Source organism: Lissotriton helveticus, chromosome 4_1, assembly GCF_964261635.1.
Source record: "Lissotriton helveticus chromosome 4_1, aLisHel1.1, whole genome shotgun sequence".
In the NCBI taxonomy this organism is placed as follows: domain Eukaryota; kingdom Metazoa; phylum Chordata; class Amphibia; order Caudata; family Salamandridae; genus Lissotriton; species Lissotriton helveticus.
In genome coordinates, this window is record NC_136063.1 from 14,075,069 (window position 1) to 14,093,154 (window position 18,086).

The 18,086-nt window shown below is 50.4% G+C and overlaps 1 pseudogene; it reads left to right on the forward strand.

Moving 5' to 3' along the window:
* The first annotated feature begins 13,279 nt into the window (after positions 1-13,279).
* LOC144826885 (GTPase IMAP family member 1 pseudogene) lies at positions 13,280-13,915 on the forward strand (annotated as a pseudogene).
* Positions 13,916-18,086: the final 4,171 nt, after the last annotated feature.

Sequence of the window (18,086 nt, forward strand, 5' to 3'; positions counted from 1 at the left end):
CCATCAGTCAAGGCGATCTGCTAGTACCCAGACGTCAAATCAAACGTGCTGAGGTACCCGGCAGCCCCTAACCGATCAATGAGCTCATCAGCTCTGGGGATGGGGTGCGCGTCAGTCTTGGTGACTGAATTGAATCCTCTGTAGTCCACACAGAACCGGAGTTCAGGTGTGGCTCCTGACGCTGCAGCCTTTGGGACCAAGACCACTGGGCTTGCCCAAGGACTGCTGGAGGACTCAACCACCCCAAGAGCAAGCATCTTGGAGACCTCCTCTTTGATGCAGGCCCTGACCCTGTCAGTTACTCTGTAAGCTTTGTGCCTTACAGGTAAGCTGTCTCCTGTGTCCACATCATGGACGCACCAATCTATGACACTAGGAATCAGGGAGAACAGGTCAGAAAACTGCCCCAGCAGTTGGCGGCAGTCATTCTGCTGCTCAGGGGTCAGGGTGGCAGAGAAGTTAACTCCATCCACCGACCATGTCGCTCTGAGGCTACCAGGAGGTCAGGAAGAGGCTCAGTATCCTCCTCCATCCCATCATCCGTTGCCACGAGCATGCCCACTTCAGACCTCTCCAAGTGGGGCTTCAGGCGATTGACATGCAGGACCCTCAAGGGGTTCCTGGGAGACTGCAAGTCCACCAAATAGGTAATAGAACTCTTGCGCTCCACAATCTCAAAGGGTCTGGTCCACTTGTCTTGGAGCGCACAAGGCTCCACAGGGGCCAGGACCCACACCTTTTGTCCAGGCTGAAGCTCGACCAGAGTGGCATTCTGGTCATACCACCGCTTCATCTCTTCCTGGCTGGCTTCCAGATTTGCCTCAGCAAGTTGCCTGAAACGCCTATTCTGATTCCTGAAGTCCAGCATGTAGCTGTATACATTCTGGGGAGGTTTCCTGGGAGATTGCTCCCAGCCTTCCTTGACCAGACTTAGAGGTCCTCTCACTGGGTGGCCATACAGGAGTTCAAAGGGGCTGAACCCTAGGGACTTCTGTGGTACCTCGCGGTAAGCAAAGAGAAGGCATGGCAAGAGGACATCCCACTTACGCCTCATGGGTTCTTCCAGACCCATAATCATACCCTTCAGGGTACGGTTGAATCTCTCAACCAACCCATTTCCTCGGGGGTGGTAAGTGTGGTGAACTTGTAGGGTACACCACACTCTTGCCAAAGGGATTTTATATACTTGGATATGAAATTGGTACCCCTGTCAAACACCACCTCTAGAGAGAATCCCACTCTGGAGAAAATTCCCATCAGTGCCCGTCCCACCACGGGGGCCGTCACTGTCCTCAGAGGGATGGCTTCGGAGTAACGGGTGGCAAGGTCCACCAGGACCAGGACAAACCTGTTGCACATGGCTGTCCTGGGGTCCAGTGGCCCCACAATGTCAATTCCCACTCGCTGGAATGGGGTACTGTCTACAGGGAAGGGCTGGAGAGGAGCTTTCTGCTTCCTCCCACTTTTTCCACTTGCCTGGCAAGTCTGGCAGGTCCTACAATGAGCATCTGAGCTCCTACGCATTTGGGGCCAAGGAAAGTGGGTGACAAGCCTTTCAAAGGTCTTGTCCTGCCCCAAATGTCCTGCCAATGGCAAATCGTGATCCAGCCCCAGTAGGAAGGCTCTGAAACTCTGGGGTACCACCAGCAAACGGGCTGACCCAGGCTCAGCAACCTTAGGCTCTGAATACAGGAGGTCATTCTCCCAGTAGATGAAATGTATTCCAGACTGATCACAGTTGGCCTGGTCTGCAGCCTGTTGCTGCAGACCAATGAGAGAAGGACATTCTTTCTGCGCTCTGCAGAATTCCTCCCTGGTGCGCCCTCCTTCCTGCTGCCAATGAGTCAGCTCAGGTAGGTCCCCCAGTTCAGCTATCTGTTCCCCTGTAGGTTCCAGGGCATCCCCCTCAAGGTCTGCTTCTTCCTGGACCGTGGGAACTACAGGGGTCGGCTTCCCGCGCCTCCTGCTCCTTCTCTCCAAGGTTGGTTCCTGGGCCTCTCCCTCAGACTCCAGGACCTCATGATCACCTCTACTGACTGTCATTGACCGAGTGGTCATGCATGCCCAGTCCGGCAGACCCACCATCCTCAGGTGAGTACTTTTCTCCACCTTCTCCCAAGCTGAGCTCTTTAAATCATTCCCTAACAAACAGTCAACAGGCATGGCAGTCCTTACAGCGACCTGAAGAGTACCAGAGACCCCCTCCCACTCAAAGGGAACTTGAGCCACGGGACACTGAGTCTCAGTGTTGTCTGCGTTCACAACTCGGCAGAATGCATGCGGGACAACCTGCTCTTGAGACGCCAGGTGATGCTTGACGCTGGTCACACTGGCTCCTGTTTCTCTAAGAGCCCCCACCTTCTTGCCATTGATGGTCACCCACTGCCCATATTTTTTAGTGTTCTTGGGCAGGTGGCTTGCTGGGACCACCTCACAGTCTCCTAATTAGACATGGGACATCTCTGTGGGACCTCCCCCTCCTTGGACAATCCATTCCTCACCCAGGGCTACACTGGCCATCTGCCGGGGGCTGCACCAGGGGGTGCGGATTTCACAAACTGGCAACACTTGGGGTCATTGGCAAAATGACCCAGCTCACCACACTTATAACATTTTGGGGGCCCTTTTTGAACAGGGGTACCTCTTGGGGCCCACTCGGTCTTGGGGGTGGGGGAGGCTGAGAACCTTTCCCTTGGTTCCCTTGGGGATTACTTTGGTGCCTCTTTTGGAACTCCATCTGTTTGCCCTTGTCCCCCCCACTCTTCTGCTGGGGACCCTGCCCACCCTTGGCTGAGTCTCCCACTTGACCCTTGTGGACCCTGGTGCTGACCCTGCGGTCCGCCTACTCAGCAAGCTTCCTAGGGTTAGTCAGCTTGCTAACAATCAGGTGCTGGCGTAGCTCAGGAAAACAATTACTAGAAAAGTGCTCCCATGCAATTAAATCAAAGAGACCTTGAAAATCATTCACTTTGCTACCCTTCACCCAACCATCCTGTGCTCTGCAAAAAAAAGTTACATATTCAACATAGGTGCTCCCAGGAATCTTTGTACAACCCCTGAACCTCTGTCTGTACAATTCAGGAGCTAACCTATACCTGGTCATTAAAGCTTCCTTCATGTGGGGATAGGAATTAAACTTCAGAGGGCAAATCTAGCAGTGTGTCCCGCCCCTCACTAAGGAACCACCCCCACAACCCCGCTCCCCGATCTCTCTCAGTGACCAGGTGGGAAGACATGGCTACCTCATAGGCCTTGAACCACTGCCCCATGTCATCATTTAAAAAAAATTCCTTCACCACCTCCTTTGGGATGTACACCCTTGACTCTACTTGCACTGGCGATGCGCTGCCACCAGAGGGAGTATGTGCTCTCAGATCAATCTCCCTCATTTTCATCTCATGCTCCATCTGAATTCTTCTTTCTTCCAGAGCCATATTTTTGCTTTCTAGCTCCAATTGCCCATTGACTTTCAGTTTTGCCAACTCCATTTCGTGTGCCCTGGCTTCTTTCCTGTTTGCCAACTCCTCTGGCGACAATACTCTGCCAAATTCATTTAGGCTCTCCGCTGTTTCAAGGTCTACAACATTTGCAGGCACTCTTGACTCACTCCAGGCCCTCAGCGCCTTCATGAAGTGAGCCTTGTTTTTACATCCAGACTGAGACACTCTAAACTTGAGACAGAAGCCCTTCAGTTGGGCGACGGTGTGGCTCTCCAGCCTCTCTTCTTCCCAGTCTATTGCTTCAATGTCAGGGATCACAGAGGCGGCCTTACCTCCATTGAGTGAACTAGGCATGACTTCTTTAAAAATGGAGATCTCTCAGCAAAGCACAAAAAAATCAACAAGTATGTGGCTGCGTTATTGGCCTGAACTCACTACGTAGTGTTCAATAATCACTGTACATAAATCACAGATGCAGATTTGGGATCCTCACCTCTGCCTCCAATGTTAGAATTGGGGGTCTCTGGTTGGCACAGGTAAGTACTTGTGACAAACAGGGACCCTCTCCTCTAGTGAGGGCAAGGGACTTACTCCTAAAAAATAACCCCTGCTCACCCTCTAGGCAGTGTGGCGCGAGTAGTCAAGGCTAAACTTCAGGGCGTTATGGGCTAAGCATTTGTGATAATATACAGTAACCATCTGACACACTACAAATGGACACCAGGCTAGTTTTTATATAGAAAAATAGGTACTTTAAATATATTCAAGCAGACTTTTGACAAGACCAAAATAACGTTGTAAATTAGGCCACAATACTCTTTAGCAATTAAAATACGGTTCTTGGTAAAAATGCGTGGTTCGTTGTTTCTATGCGCGTTGTGCACTCTTGTCCGACTCCCAATGTGGAAACAATGTCACAAAAAGTATTTAAGCAAATGTTGCGGGCTCTTGGGCCCTTGGCGTATGCTCTGTAGTACGCGTTGAAACATTGGTACCTTTTGTGAGGCGGAGTCCGGGTCTCAGGCAGTGTCCGCGGCATGCAGGCACCCACAAGATACTGGTGGCTCTTTACGAGGTGGGCCCCGGCTCTCGCAGCATCTCAGTGCGAGGCGGAGTGCGGGGATGGCCTCACGGTGCGGCGCGGGCGAAGAGGGGTGCCGGGCGCGGTCACGGCGTACGAGCCGTACCTTTGGGTCAGGGGCTGCTGGGGAAGGTGGGCAGCGCGGCGCGAGGCAGCCGGTACGAGTCACACAGGCCGGATCTTTCCATGCAGTGCGGCCCCGGTGACAGCAAGTGGGGTGCGAGAGGGTGCGTACGCTTTAGGCAAGCGGGTTGTCCCGCGTTCAGGGAGGCACTCCTGATCGCTTCCAGCGGTGGGGGGGAGCAGTGCGGCTCGTAAGGGCAAAGTGAGGCAGAGTGCGGGCAGCCCAGCGGGACGTGCACGGAGCGGCTCGAAGCTTGAGCTGCTCACACAATGCGGGGGGGGCGGCCAGGCACCAGCACCCCATCCAGAAACCCCCTAGACCCCCACCCTCCCTCATCAACATCCCTACTATCCCCCTCACGAAGGGACCAAAAGATGGGTCACCCCTGACCAACTGTATGCTCATTAACTGCAGGTCAGCTACTAAACATGCCACAGAGCTAGCGGAATCCATTCTCAACCATGACATTGATATAGCCTTCATCACAGAGACTTGGCTGAACGACACCTCTCCTTCAATTATGGATATGCTCGTACCCCCGGGCTTCTCTATCATCAACAAAGATAGGACAGACCAGAAAGGTGGGGGACTAGCAATCATTCACAACAACCTATCTGTGACGGAAATTGACACGTTCAATTACAACTCCTTTGAATGCCTAGCCACCAACATTATCACAAGTAACAATAATTCACTACTCTGTCATCTCCTATACCACCCTCTTGGCAACACCCCCTCGTTGATGGAACACTTCTTAGACCTGGTCGCCCACTGCTCTCTCCGAGACAGCAACAACCTAATTCTTGGAGACCTCATATGCACTGGAATGATTTAAACAGCGCACCAATACAAAACCTGAACGAACTATTACAGAGCAACGACCTCACCCAGTACTGCTCAGAAGAAACCCACAACAAAGGTGCAATTCTGGATGCCATCATCGCCCAACATAACGTAATCACATTAGACCGCATCCTTCCTGTCGACTGGTCAGACCACCACTTAATCTTATTCCGCATCTCCCAACCGATCATGCACCAATCGCCCATCCAAGACCCCCCCACATGGACAAGAAACCTAACACAGATCAACATGGATGACCTGGAAGAAAAAATAACCACTCTCCTCCCCATCCCCCAGGATGGTCTCTCCACAACAGACCTCACATCCCACTACAACACAACCATGTCCTCTATCCTAGACCAACTTGCCCCCCTGAAACTGAAAAAATCCAGGAACATCCCCTCCAGATCCTGGTTCAACAAGGACATTAACGACGCAAGGAGGCAGCTTAGGGCCACAGAACGTCTATGGAGAAAGGATCCCTCTGCTACCCTCTGCGAAAAACTCAAAACTGCAAGAAGAGTGTACAAAAAACATCTCATTGAAGAAAAAAACAGCTTCTTCTGCACCGCCCTCGACAATGCGAAAAACAGGCCAAAAGAACTCTTCACCATCATCAAGCAGCAAACCTCCAAACCCTCTTTAACCCCAGTCCAGGCCTGCAAAGTTCTATGCGACAACTTCGCAACCTTCTTCAATGAAAAAAACAAGATCGAGCAATCACTCTGCACCATCCTCAATCACGCCTCTAAAAACTCAGCAATCGAAACCACCTCTAGCTTGTGTCCCACTAAAACCTGGAGAACCTTCGACCTCGTACCTGTAGCTGAGATTCTCAATCTAATCTCCTCCTCCAAACCCTCTTCACACATCCTCGACCCTGTACCCTCTCAACTGACCAAAAAGCTGAAACTCTCCCTCGCACCACGATCGTGCGAAATCATAAACAGTTCCTTAAAAACTGGCATCATACCAGATTGTTCAACGTAGTAATGGCGAGTGCACACCGGTTTCATCCATTTTACAAGTTTTCATCCTATGAAGAATTTATTAGCGTGCAAGCCCGGAATCGTGGTCTGCCCTGGCCACGTAATAGTGAGAAACAACTGGAGGAATGGTGCGACCTCTCACACCATGTCCAGGCGCACAGCAATCCCGAGTGCATAACAATGATGCAACCAGTTAATCCAAATGTATTCATCCTTTATTTAAATGTCATTTTCATCACAAAGTTTAGTTTTTTAATCCCAAGCTTTTCCAACAGTCACATGAGAGACATCTCACATTAGTTACGGTAGCCTTTAACGCTGCAGAAATACCAGATTGTCTCAAAGTCAGCCAAGTCACACCTTTACTCAAAAAGCCTGGCCTAGACCCCAACGACCTGAACAACTTCAGACCGGTTTCCAATCTCCCCTTCCTAGCCAAACTCCTCGAAAAATGCGTTCTCCAGCAACTGAATCGACACTTGGACAATATCAACCTGCTAGACCAACACCAATCAGGCTTCAGAAAAGGCTGTAGCACTAAAACTGCGATCCTTAACATCGTTGATGACATCCTCAAATCCCTTGACACTGACCAATGTTGCCTACTCATTCTCCTAGACCTCTCGGCAGCCTTTGACACTGTGGATCACAATCTTCTCATCAAGGCTCTCAAACACCGAGTATGTGCATACGAGGTGGTACTTCACTGGTTCTCTTCCTTCTTTCACGGTCGATCCTAAAGGATAAAAATCAAATCCTTTACGGCAGACCCACTCCCCGTCAACAGAGGTGTCCCCCAAGGCTCAGTACTCTCTCCTCAGCTGTTCAACATATACATGGAACCCCTCACAACCATCCTAAAAAAAGCCAACATACCCTTCCACCTATATGCTGATGACACCCAGATCTACCTGGAAACCTCCTCCATTAATGACATTCTAAGACTCAACAACTCTCTCAAAGAAATTCAACAATGGCTTGCCACACACCACCTTAAACTCAATCAAGAAAAAAACAAAATCCTCCTTATCTCCATCAAAGATGAAAACCCGCAAATCATAGAGTGGCTGAAAGCTATCGATGCTCTCAACGGCAATCTCACTCTGGCTAACTCAGTAAAATCGCTAGGAATCACCCTCGACCAAAAACTAACCATGACAAATCACGTTAAGACCTCTGCCAAGAGTGCCTTCCTTAATTTAAAGCTCCTCAACAAAATCAAACCTTTCATCCCACCCACGGCCCTAAAACTAGCCACCCAATCACTGGTGTTATCTAGACTGGACTGTGGGAACGCAGTTCTCTCCGGTATAGCTCTCTCCCGCCTAGCCCCCCTCAAAACAACTCTCAACGCGGCTGCCAGAATGGTCACCAGAATTAAAAGTACAACCTCCTATCTCCCGCACTCAGAGAACTAAAATGGCTCCCAGTGGAATTGCGTGCCAGCTTCAGAACTGCCTGCCTTACTCACAAAGCCTTACACACAGGGAAACCAGAATACCTGGCCTCCAAGCTCAAGAAAGCCGACCAGTCAAGAAACCCTAGGAGTTCCAACACCCTCCTACTAATCCCTCTGAAAGCACACTCGCAAAAAACTGCAGCTCGTTCTTTCGCAGGAAACGCACTAAAAATATGGAACTCCATCCCGGTTGACATCAGGACTACTCCCTCCTTCATAAAATTCAAAAGAATCCTAGAAGACTTATACCTCAACCGTACCTTCCCAAGCTGAAATCTGAAGTGCATAAGATGACACCTTGATGCCAACAGACAATTGCTCCAACATTCCCATCCTCACCCACGACCCTTAACCCCCTACTCTCCTCCACTGCCGGAGGGAGACGGAGCTCAGGACTTTAGCCACGGATTGAAACTACCTTGGAACCACTCTACCTCAATGTGCTCCTAGGACGCACAGCACACTGGAACTTTTGATCACTTCCGCTTTCTTGTTCCTCTTTTATGTGTTTTTCTCCCCTACTCGCTGTAAAGCGCTCCGATACCTTCGGGTCTGGCTAGCGCTCTATAAAACCATTTAAATAAATAAAAATAAATAAAATAAGGAGGGGGGCAAGGCGCACTGGGGATCACAGTTTTCCAGCGCTAAGGAAGGCCAAAGGTCAGCAGCAGAATGCGAAGGCAGGAAGAGTCCAATAATCCTGGGACTCCGTTCAGGGGGCAAGCTCACCCACAAGCCCTTGGAGATTAGTTTGAATGCACACGTTCTACAAAGTCTCTTTAACTCTTTTCCTCTCCTTCTTCAGCGAGGCACCCACTGCAGGCCAATCCCCCAGGTTAGGGACAGTACTCCTCCTCACAGCTTCTTCCAGGTCCTTCTTGTCGGGCAGAGGTTCGTCGTGGTCAACCAGGATCTGATTTCTTAGGAGCAGGGCTCCTATCTTTATACCCCAAATCCTTTGTTCTTTCAGGCCAGGGGGGCCTTTGCCTAATCCAGTCCAGTTCCTGAGCACTTTGTTTTGGAGACTCTGGCTTTTCTTTCAGTGTGCAGGGTAGAGACATCAGACGCTCCCCAGGGGGTGAAGCCAGCATTGAGGTGGCAGAGCACAGTCCTATTCAGAGTCAAGGGGCACTCCTCCCACCCATCCTGGTGTAATCTCTCTATTCACCACCGGGCAGCCCAGACTGTCTCCTGGAATTCCCCAGCCCTATCACTCACACAAACCAGACAGCAGAAACACATAAGAGCAGAGGTAGGCTGAAATGGTTAGGCAAGCAAACACCAGCTTTCTAGAAGTGGTGTTAGCAAACACAGGATATTAAAATAAACTTTACTAAAAGATGTATTTTATTATGCTGAGTTCAGGCATACCAAACTTGACTTTCTACCATGTTCTCTGAGCCTGTTGGGATTATAGAGTGTAATAATTCCAGCAGCCCATTCTGGCCTATGAGAACAGGTAGCTTACTAATAGTGAAAAACAAAAATGGCTGTAATTCACTATTAGGACATACTACACACATCAGGGCTTGTCCTATCTTATGTTTACAATGCACCCTGCCCTTGGGCCTACCATAGGAGTGACTCACATGATGTTAAGGAGGTTTTTAGAGGCTAGCAAGTGTGTGCACTTGCCCAGCCAGCATGACAGTACCAGACTGCACGCAGGTTCTGCAATGGCAGTCCCTAGACACATTTTACAAGGATGCTTCTGTGGGTGGCACAACCAGTGTTGCAGGCCCACTAGCAGCATTTGGACTCACAAGCCCTTGCACGACTGGTGCACTTTACTGGGGTCTGACAGTAAACCAAATAAGCCAATCATGGAAACCAATCACATATACACTTTACATAGGGAGCACTTGCACTGTGGCACTGATTGGCAGTGGCACAGTGCCCTGAGCAGCTAACACCAGCAAAACACATGAGGCACATCAGAAAAAAAGTGGAAGGAAGACTCACGCCAAGGTGCCAGGTCTAACACTCACTTATACAGTTAGTCACACACCTACTAAATCATCCATTCAGACACTTATACATCCACTCAATCTTCAATACACCTTGGCATATATATATAAAATATATGTCATCTTTACAGAAACACATAGTCACTGGATGATGCCATCAGTGATGTGATTTGAGATGTCATCAGCGATGTCACTGACCATGTCATGAAAGATGTAATATGTGATGTCATCAGCAGTTCATTGCGGGGGTGCGAGTTATAGTTAGCTCAACTAACTATAACAGCCGAATTTCTCTGGTTTTGTACGAGTGAGATGTCCAACTAACTATAACATCCCTGAAACCAGGGGGGCCATAACGGAGGCCAAATTTAAGCGGCCATCAGGCCTTTTTTTGGTGCACTATCCTAGTTTACAGCAATCTGAGCGTCACACCTATATGCAAGGAAGGGGAAACAAAGGTACAGACAAAGCATGTCACCTCTTCACAAATCCTCAAGAGAGACATGCTTTTTACTTTATGTAATCCCTGTACATAAGAGCATTGTATGCATTGTAAGAATGCCAAATTTGCTGGTTGTAGGAGAGTAGGATCTGTTACTATGGTTACCCCCACTTTTTGTTGGTATTTCACTGTTTTTCGAATTTAGTCTGGCTGGGGCCCTTCTATCCAGGACCCCAGCCTAGCTGCTTCCTCTCTAAATTGATTGCATGTACTTTAGGTACACTCCAGTTTGGTTACTGGGGTACCCATGTGTGTCCCTAGTATATGGTACACTAGGTATTAAGGGCATAGGTACCACAGAGGCCTACCAGGGTCTGAAGGATGTTTTATGCCACCCCGGGAAGCCTTCCAAAATGACACCACAGGACTGCTACTGCAGCCTGGGTAGGGTGGTGCATGCACCCCTTACTAAGATATAGGTTACCTATATCTAACTTTAATCACTGCACATAGAAACCTATCAGTCATCCCTATGGCAGGCGTTAATAATCCTGAAGGCAGGATTCTTGGTTTTGTTGTAGAGGGTGCCCATGCATGAGCTGGGTCCCTCTGCAGCGTTCGGAACCTATTCTCTGAGGCTGTTCCATGATGCAGCCAGACCTTATACTCTTAAGTGCATTACAACCTTGTGGTAAATGCTAACTTTGGAATGGCTGCATGTAAACATGTCGTGTTTGGTGTCAAACACTTTGGAATCCTACCCCCCTGTTAGTCCTGGTGGCGGTGGTAGAATTCCACCCTTCTAGAGGGAGAGACATGTGCACACTGGTCTAACGGGTAATAGTTTAAAAGAGCCCTGGCATCACAAAATGGATGCTGCAGCCACAGGCACGAGTCTGGCCTCCTGCTGCTGACCAAAGCTCTGGCAGGGGAGGCCCGGGCAATAGGTTTACTGTCACTGGGAGGTGTAACCACCTCCCAGGCAAGCTTTAGTGTATTGGGGCTGGGTGGGTGCACTCCGAGAGTGTTTTGAAGTCAGCATAAGGTGCACATTTGGTATCCCTGTGCATAGCCCAGTTCAAACTGGTTGCAGGGGCTACCAGCCCCTTCTCTGGTCCTAAGCTGGACAAAGGAAATGGGTGTAGCCACCCCTCTGTCCAGACCCTCCCATAGGTGGGTCCCCAGAGTATGTCCAACCCCTTTCTTAGGTATAAGTAAGGAACCCCTGGCAACAGGACTTTAGATTACACCTGGACGAAACTCTGAAAGTGAATCCTGGAACTTTGATGCTCAATAAAGACTAGAGGATGGAAGATTCTCCCTTAGGATCAAAGAGTGACTCCCCTGCTTGGCAGGCACTAACGAAGCATCTTGCCATTCTGCATTTCTGAAGCTCCCACCGGACTCTGAAGTATTTGCAACACAGGAAGAGGCTTTCCAGACTTCTCAGACGCCGACCCAAGTCCCCAGCAAAGCTGGGACCTGCAGCCCTTGTGAGTGACATGGAACCAGAACTCCTGGACGCCTTGCACATTTGCAAGTGCATTGACTTCCCGACGTCTCTTGAAGTTATGCTTTAAGTTACTGGTAGCCGAAGCCCTGAGCACCATCGGCAATGAAGACTGTGGGCCTACTCTCCATGAGTGTTCCGTGAGCCCACTTCTTGAATTTAAGCTCAATGCTCCTTTGCGATCCCCGGTCCTTCAACTGGTTGGTCCCTATGAAGGCAACTCTGATTTTCTTTGGGTTTCCCTGGTTGCTCCAGACGTGCCCTGACTCCTCGCCACATGGTCAGTCCCTTGGACCTTGCTGGTCCACACCGAAGCACTTCTTTGATTCCTGCATGGGTTGCTGTTGCTAAGGCTTTTTGGGGCAAATCTGGGCACCGACACCGCAGCCCCTAGGAATGAATGTCAATTACCGAATCGGTAAATACCGATTCGGTAATTTGGGGAAACATTGAAGGGTGGCAGGGTGTCACTTTGAAACCCTGTTGCACCTCTCAATTGTGCATGGGTGCACATGTTGCATACATGCCCTTAGGGAATGTATGTCTGCAACATGGCACTGTTTAAAAAACAAAAGAAATGCTTTTTAAAGGGTTTTCATAATTTACCGCCAACTTCTATTTGGTGGTAAATTAAGAATTCTTAAACCCCTGTAGCACTGATTACAGTGCTACCGAGATGTCAAAATACAGATTCGGTAATTATACCGATTTGGTATTTTACTGATTCGGTAAATTACCGAATCTGTATTTTTACATGCCCCTACATCCCAAACTCCAAATACCGGTCGGTAACGGCCGAAATCGGCCGTTACCGACAAGTATTCGCCTATCTACATCTGGCCCTAAATGTGTAGGTTGAGGCACACATTTTGCGTTTAGGGAAGCGTCATTTTTTGGAAACAACCCCCACACAACCCAAATGTCATTTGTTAAATCTCCTAATGCTCTCAAATGTTAGAGGTGAGGTGTTAAGATCTGATGTCACTCCTTGTGATGTCTCTTCCTGTCAGGTTATTGGTTGTGATGCCACTTCCTCTCATGTCAAGTGCCATGATGTCACTTGCATACTGCTTAACTGGGATATTCCCCCTACTTTTTTTAGGAGTTGTGCCCTGGTGGTTACCCCTTAGACTGACCTCAAAGTTATCCCCCTCTGTCCTGTCCTGTCCTGGACTGCTCACGCCTCTTTGAGAGACCCCGATCTCCAGTTTTGTCATCCTACTTAATGCCTTGCGGAAACCTAAATAAATTGAAGGTACACTAATTATCCAGCTCAGTATAAATAGCTCTTTTTGGTTTATTATTTATGTAAAAATGTTTCACTTTAAAATGTACATTAAGTTGAAGTTTGTGCAGGTTTTTAACCCTGTGTTGCACAAAGCAGTATTCGCCTCTTTAGACTTGATTGACTCAACTCTTTTGACATGACCATCTCACTCATTACAGAGCTGCGGATGGTCCTTGTTGGAAGGCCAGGAGCCGGAAAAAGCGCCACCGGGAACTCCATCCTCGGGGAGAGGCGCTTTGTGTTCAGGGCGTCTCCGACATCAGTGACCCTGGAGTGTGAGAAGGGGGTCTGTGTCCGAGATGGGAGGTGCCTGGTGGTCGTGGACACGCCGGGGTTCGGTAACAGAAATACACCAAGAGATGTAGTGCAGAGTGAGCTGAGACGCTGTGGGGAGCTCTGTGGCCCTGGGGGGCCCCACGTCCTTCTCCTGGTGCTCCAGGCCGGGCGCTTCAGCCAGGAGGAGGCGGAGTCCGTGGACACCATCCAGAGGGTGCTTGGAAGGGAAGCGCTGAAGCACATGGTGGTCGTCTTCACCCGGAAGGAGGACTTGGAAGATCGTTCAATAAAACGATTTGTGTCAGAATCTGAGCCAAAACTCAGGGAGTTCATCACTAAATGCGGGGGTCGTTTCTGCGCCGTCAACAACAGGGCGACTGGAGACGAGAACACCCAGCAGGTGGAGGAGCTGATCCGCATGATAGAAATGATGAGAGAGCAGAAACAACATTTTAGTTTTGAAAAAGCATGTACTACAACGTGCATATTGTCTTAGTTCAATCTGTGGTGAGTCTATGTGCGTGGTACCATGTTAAATCTAGGGGTCAGAGGGGCTGTGGTGAGTCTAGGGTCAGGGTGACATGGTAAATCTAGGGGTCAGAGGGGCTGTGGTGAGTCTAGGGTCAGGGTGACATGGTAAATCTAGGGGTCAGAGGGGCTGTGGTGAGTCTATGGGCGGGATGCCATGGTAAATCTAGGGGTCAGAGGTGCCATGGTAAATCTAGGGGTCAGAGGTGCCATGGTAAATCTAGGGGTCAGAGGTGCCATGGTAAATCTAGGGGTCAGAGGTGCTGTGGTGAGTGGTCGGACGTGCTGTGGTGAGTCTAGGGGGTGTGGTACCATGTTAAATCTAGGGGTCAGAGGTGCTGTGGTAAAACTAGGGGTCAGAGGTGCTGTGGTAAAACTAGGGGTCAGAGGTGCTGTGGTGAGTCTATGGGCGGGATGCCATGGTAAATCTAGGTGTCAGAGGTGCTGTGGTGAGTGGTCAGAGGTGCTGTGGTGAGTTTATGAGCGGGGTGCCATGGTAAATCTAGGGGTCAGAGGTGCTGTGGTAAATCTAGGGGTCCGAGGTACTGTGGTGAGTCTATGGGCGGGATGCCATGGTAAATCTAGGGGTCAGAGGTGCTGTGGTGAGTCTAGGAGTCAGAGGTACTGTGGTGAGTGGTCAGAGGTGCTGTGGTGAGTCTAGGGACGGGGTGCCTTGGCAAATCTAGGGGTCAGAGGGGCAATGGTGAGTGGTCGGAGGTGCTGTGGTAAATCTAGGGGTCAGAGGTGCTGCGGTGAGTCTATGGGCGGGATGCCATGGTAAATCTAGGGGTCAGAGATGCTGCGGTGAGTCTAGGGGCGGGATGCCATGGTAAACCTAGGGGTCAGAGGTGCTGCGGTGAATCTAGGGGCGGGATGCCATGGTAAACCTAGGGCTCAGAGGTGCTGAGGTAAGTCTAGGGGCGGGATGCCATGGTAAACCTAGGGGTCAGAGGTGCTGTGGTGAGTCTATGAGCGGGATGCCATGGTAAATCTAGGGGTCAGAGGTGCTGTGGTGAGTGGTCAAAGGTGCTGTGGTGAGTCTATGGGGTGGGGTGCCATGGTAAATCTAGGGGTCAGAGGTGCTGTGGTGAGTCTATGAGCGGGATGCCATGGTAAATATAGGGGTTAGAGGAGCTGTGGTGAGTGGTCAGAGGTGCTGTGGTGAGTCTATGAGCGGGGTGCCATGGTAAATCTAGGGGTCAGAGGTGCTGTGGTGAGTCTAGGGGCGGGATGCCATGGTAAATCTAGGGGTCAGAGGTGCTGTGGTGAGTCTGGGGGTGTGGTACCAGGGTAAATATAGGAGTCAGAGGTGCTGTGGTGAGTCTAGGGAGTGGGGTACCATGGTAAATATAGGGGTTAGAGGAGCTGTGGTGAGTGGTCAGAGGTGCTGTGGTGAGTCTAGGGAGTGGGGTACCATGGTAAATATAGGGGTTAGAGGAGCTGTGGTGAGTGGTCAGAGGTGCTGTGGTGAGTCTAGGGTTGGGGTGCCAGGGTAAATCTAGGGGTCAGAGGTGCTGTGGTGAGTCTAGGGGCGGGATGCCATGGTAAATCTAGGGGTCAGAGGTGCTGTGGTGAGTCTGGGGGTGTGGTACCAGGGTAAATATAGGAGTCAGAGGTGCTGTGGTGAGTCTAGGGAGTGGGGTACCATGGTAAATATAGGGGTTAGAGGAGCTGTGGTGAGTGGTCAGAGGTGCTGTGGTGAGTCTAGGGAGTGGGGTACCATGGTAAATATAGGGGTTAGAGGAGCTGTGGTGAGTGGTCAGAGGTGCTGTGGTGAGTCTAGGGAGTGGGGTACCATGGTAAATATAGGGGTTAGAGGAGCTGTGGTGAGTGGTCAGAGGTGCTGTGGTGAGTCTAGGGAGTGGGGTACCATGGTAAATATAGGGGTTAGAGGAGCTGTGGTGAGTGGTCAGAGGTGCTGTGGTGAGTCTAGGGAGTGGGGTACCATGGTAAATATAGGGGTTAGAGGAGCTGTGGTGAGTGGTCAGAGGTGCTGTGGTGAGTCTAGGGTTGGGGTGCCAGGGTAAATCTAGGGGTCAGAGGTGCTGTGGTGAGTCTAGGGGCAGGGTGCCATATTAAATCAAGGGGTCAGAGAAGCTGGGGTGAGTGGTCGCAGGTGCTGTGGTGAGTCTATGGGCGGGGTGCCTTGGTAAATGAAGGTGTCAGGTGCTGTGGTGAGTCTAGGGGCGGGATGCCATGGTAAATCTCGGGGTCAGAGGAGCTGTGGTGTGTGGCCGGAGGTACTGTGGTGAGTCTAGGAGTGGGGTGCCAGGGTAAATCTAGGGGGTCAGAGGAGCTGTGGTGAGTCGAGGGGTGGGGTGCCATGGTAAATCTAGGGGGTCAGAGGAGCTGTGGTGAGTCGAGGGGTGGGGTGCCAGGGTAGATATAGGGGTCAGAGGAGCTGTGGTGAGTGGTCGGAGGTGCTGTGGTGAGTCAAGGGACGCAGTGCCATATTTGATCTAGGGTTCAGAGGAGTTGTGTTGAGTTCAGTGGTGGGAGGTGCTGTGGTGACTCTAGGGGTGGGGTGCCATGGTAAATCTAGGGGTCAGAGGTGATCTAGTGAGTCTAGGGGTGGGGTGCCATGGTAAATCTAGGGGTCAGAGGGGCTGTGGTGAGTGGTCGGAGGTGCTGTGGTGAGTCTATGGGCAGGATGCCATTGGCAATATAGGGGTCAGAGGGGCTGTGGTGAGTCTAGGGGTCTGGTGCCATGGTAAATCTAGGGGTCAGAGGGGCTGTGGTGAGTTTATGGGCAGGGTACCAGGGTAAATCAAGGGGTCAGAGGGTCTGTAGTGAGTGGTCAAAAGTGCTGTTGTCGTAAATTGACAGCGATTAAGTTAGCATTTGCTGAAGCTCAACAAGTTTTTCATTGTTATGTTGCCCGTTTTCGGAGGCCATTTTGTATTACTATCCTCTATTTTGTATGCCTTACATTACCTCGTGCTCGCCATTTGTTTTGTCCTACCTCTCTGCTAATTGCTCGCATATTCTGCCTAGTAACAAGCTATATTTAGCTTGTGATCGAAATATACGCATGCGCAATCAAGCCAAATCTGTTTCTGATAAATCACTGACGAGAGATGTTTACCCCAAACTGGTCAAATCGTTAGCCCCTCCCACTTGTTGAATGTGCACTGAATATCCCCTTATCTGTACATAAATTAGTTTTGTGTTTGTGCCGCCTATTTTCCGAGCACCTGTGTGGGTATAAAAGGACCATGTGCCTTTCGTTAGGGGTGCTACTTCATGCATTGCCGAAGGGTGTTGTCTGAATGTACCACCACCCCATGGGGTCTTAATAAACTTGTCTTTTCTATTCCAGTTTCCGTGCAAACTTCTATTTTAAGGTATTGAGAATTGTTAGCGGTGTAACTAGGCCTACTGAAAACCGATACCACACTGTGGTGAGTGTAGGGGCGGGATGCCATGGTAACTCTAGGGGTCAGAGGTGCTGTGGTGAGTCTAAGCGTGGGGTGCCATGGTAAATCTAGGGGTCAGAGGGGCTGTGGTGAGTCTATGGGCAGGGTACCAGGGTAAATCAAGGGGTCAGAGGTGCTGTGGTGAGACTAAGGATGGGGTGCCATGGTAAATCAAGGGGTCAGAGGAGCTTTGGTGAGTGTAGGGGTGGAATGCCATGGTAAAAATAGGAGTCAGAGGGGCTCTGGTGAGTGATCAGAGGTGCTGTGGTGAGTCTAGGGGTGAGCTGCCTTGGTAAATCAAGGGGTCAGAGGTGCTGTGGTGAGCGGTCAGAGGTGATGTGGTGAGTCTATGGGCAGGGTGCAGGGGTAAATCTGGTGGTCAGAGGGGCAGTGGTGAGTCTAGTGTCAGGGTGCCATGGTAAATCTAGGGGTCAGAGGGGCTGTGGTGATTCTAGGGTCAGGGTGCTGGGGTAAATCTGGTGGTCAGAGGGGCTGTGGTGAGTCTATGGTAGCGGTTCCATGGTAAATCTAGGGGTCAGATGTGCTGTGGTGAGTCTAGGTCAGGGTGCTGGGGTAAATCTGGTGGTAAGAGGGGCTGTGGTGAGTCTAGGGTCAGGGTGCCATGGTAAATCTAGGGGTCAGAGGGGCTGTTGTGAGTCTAGGGATGGGGTGCCATGGTAAATCAAGGGGTCAGAGGGGATGTGGTGAGTCTAGGGTTGGGGT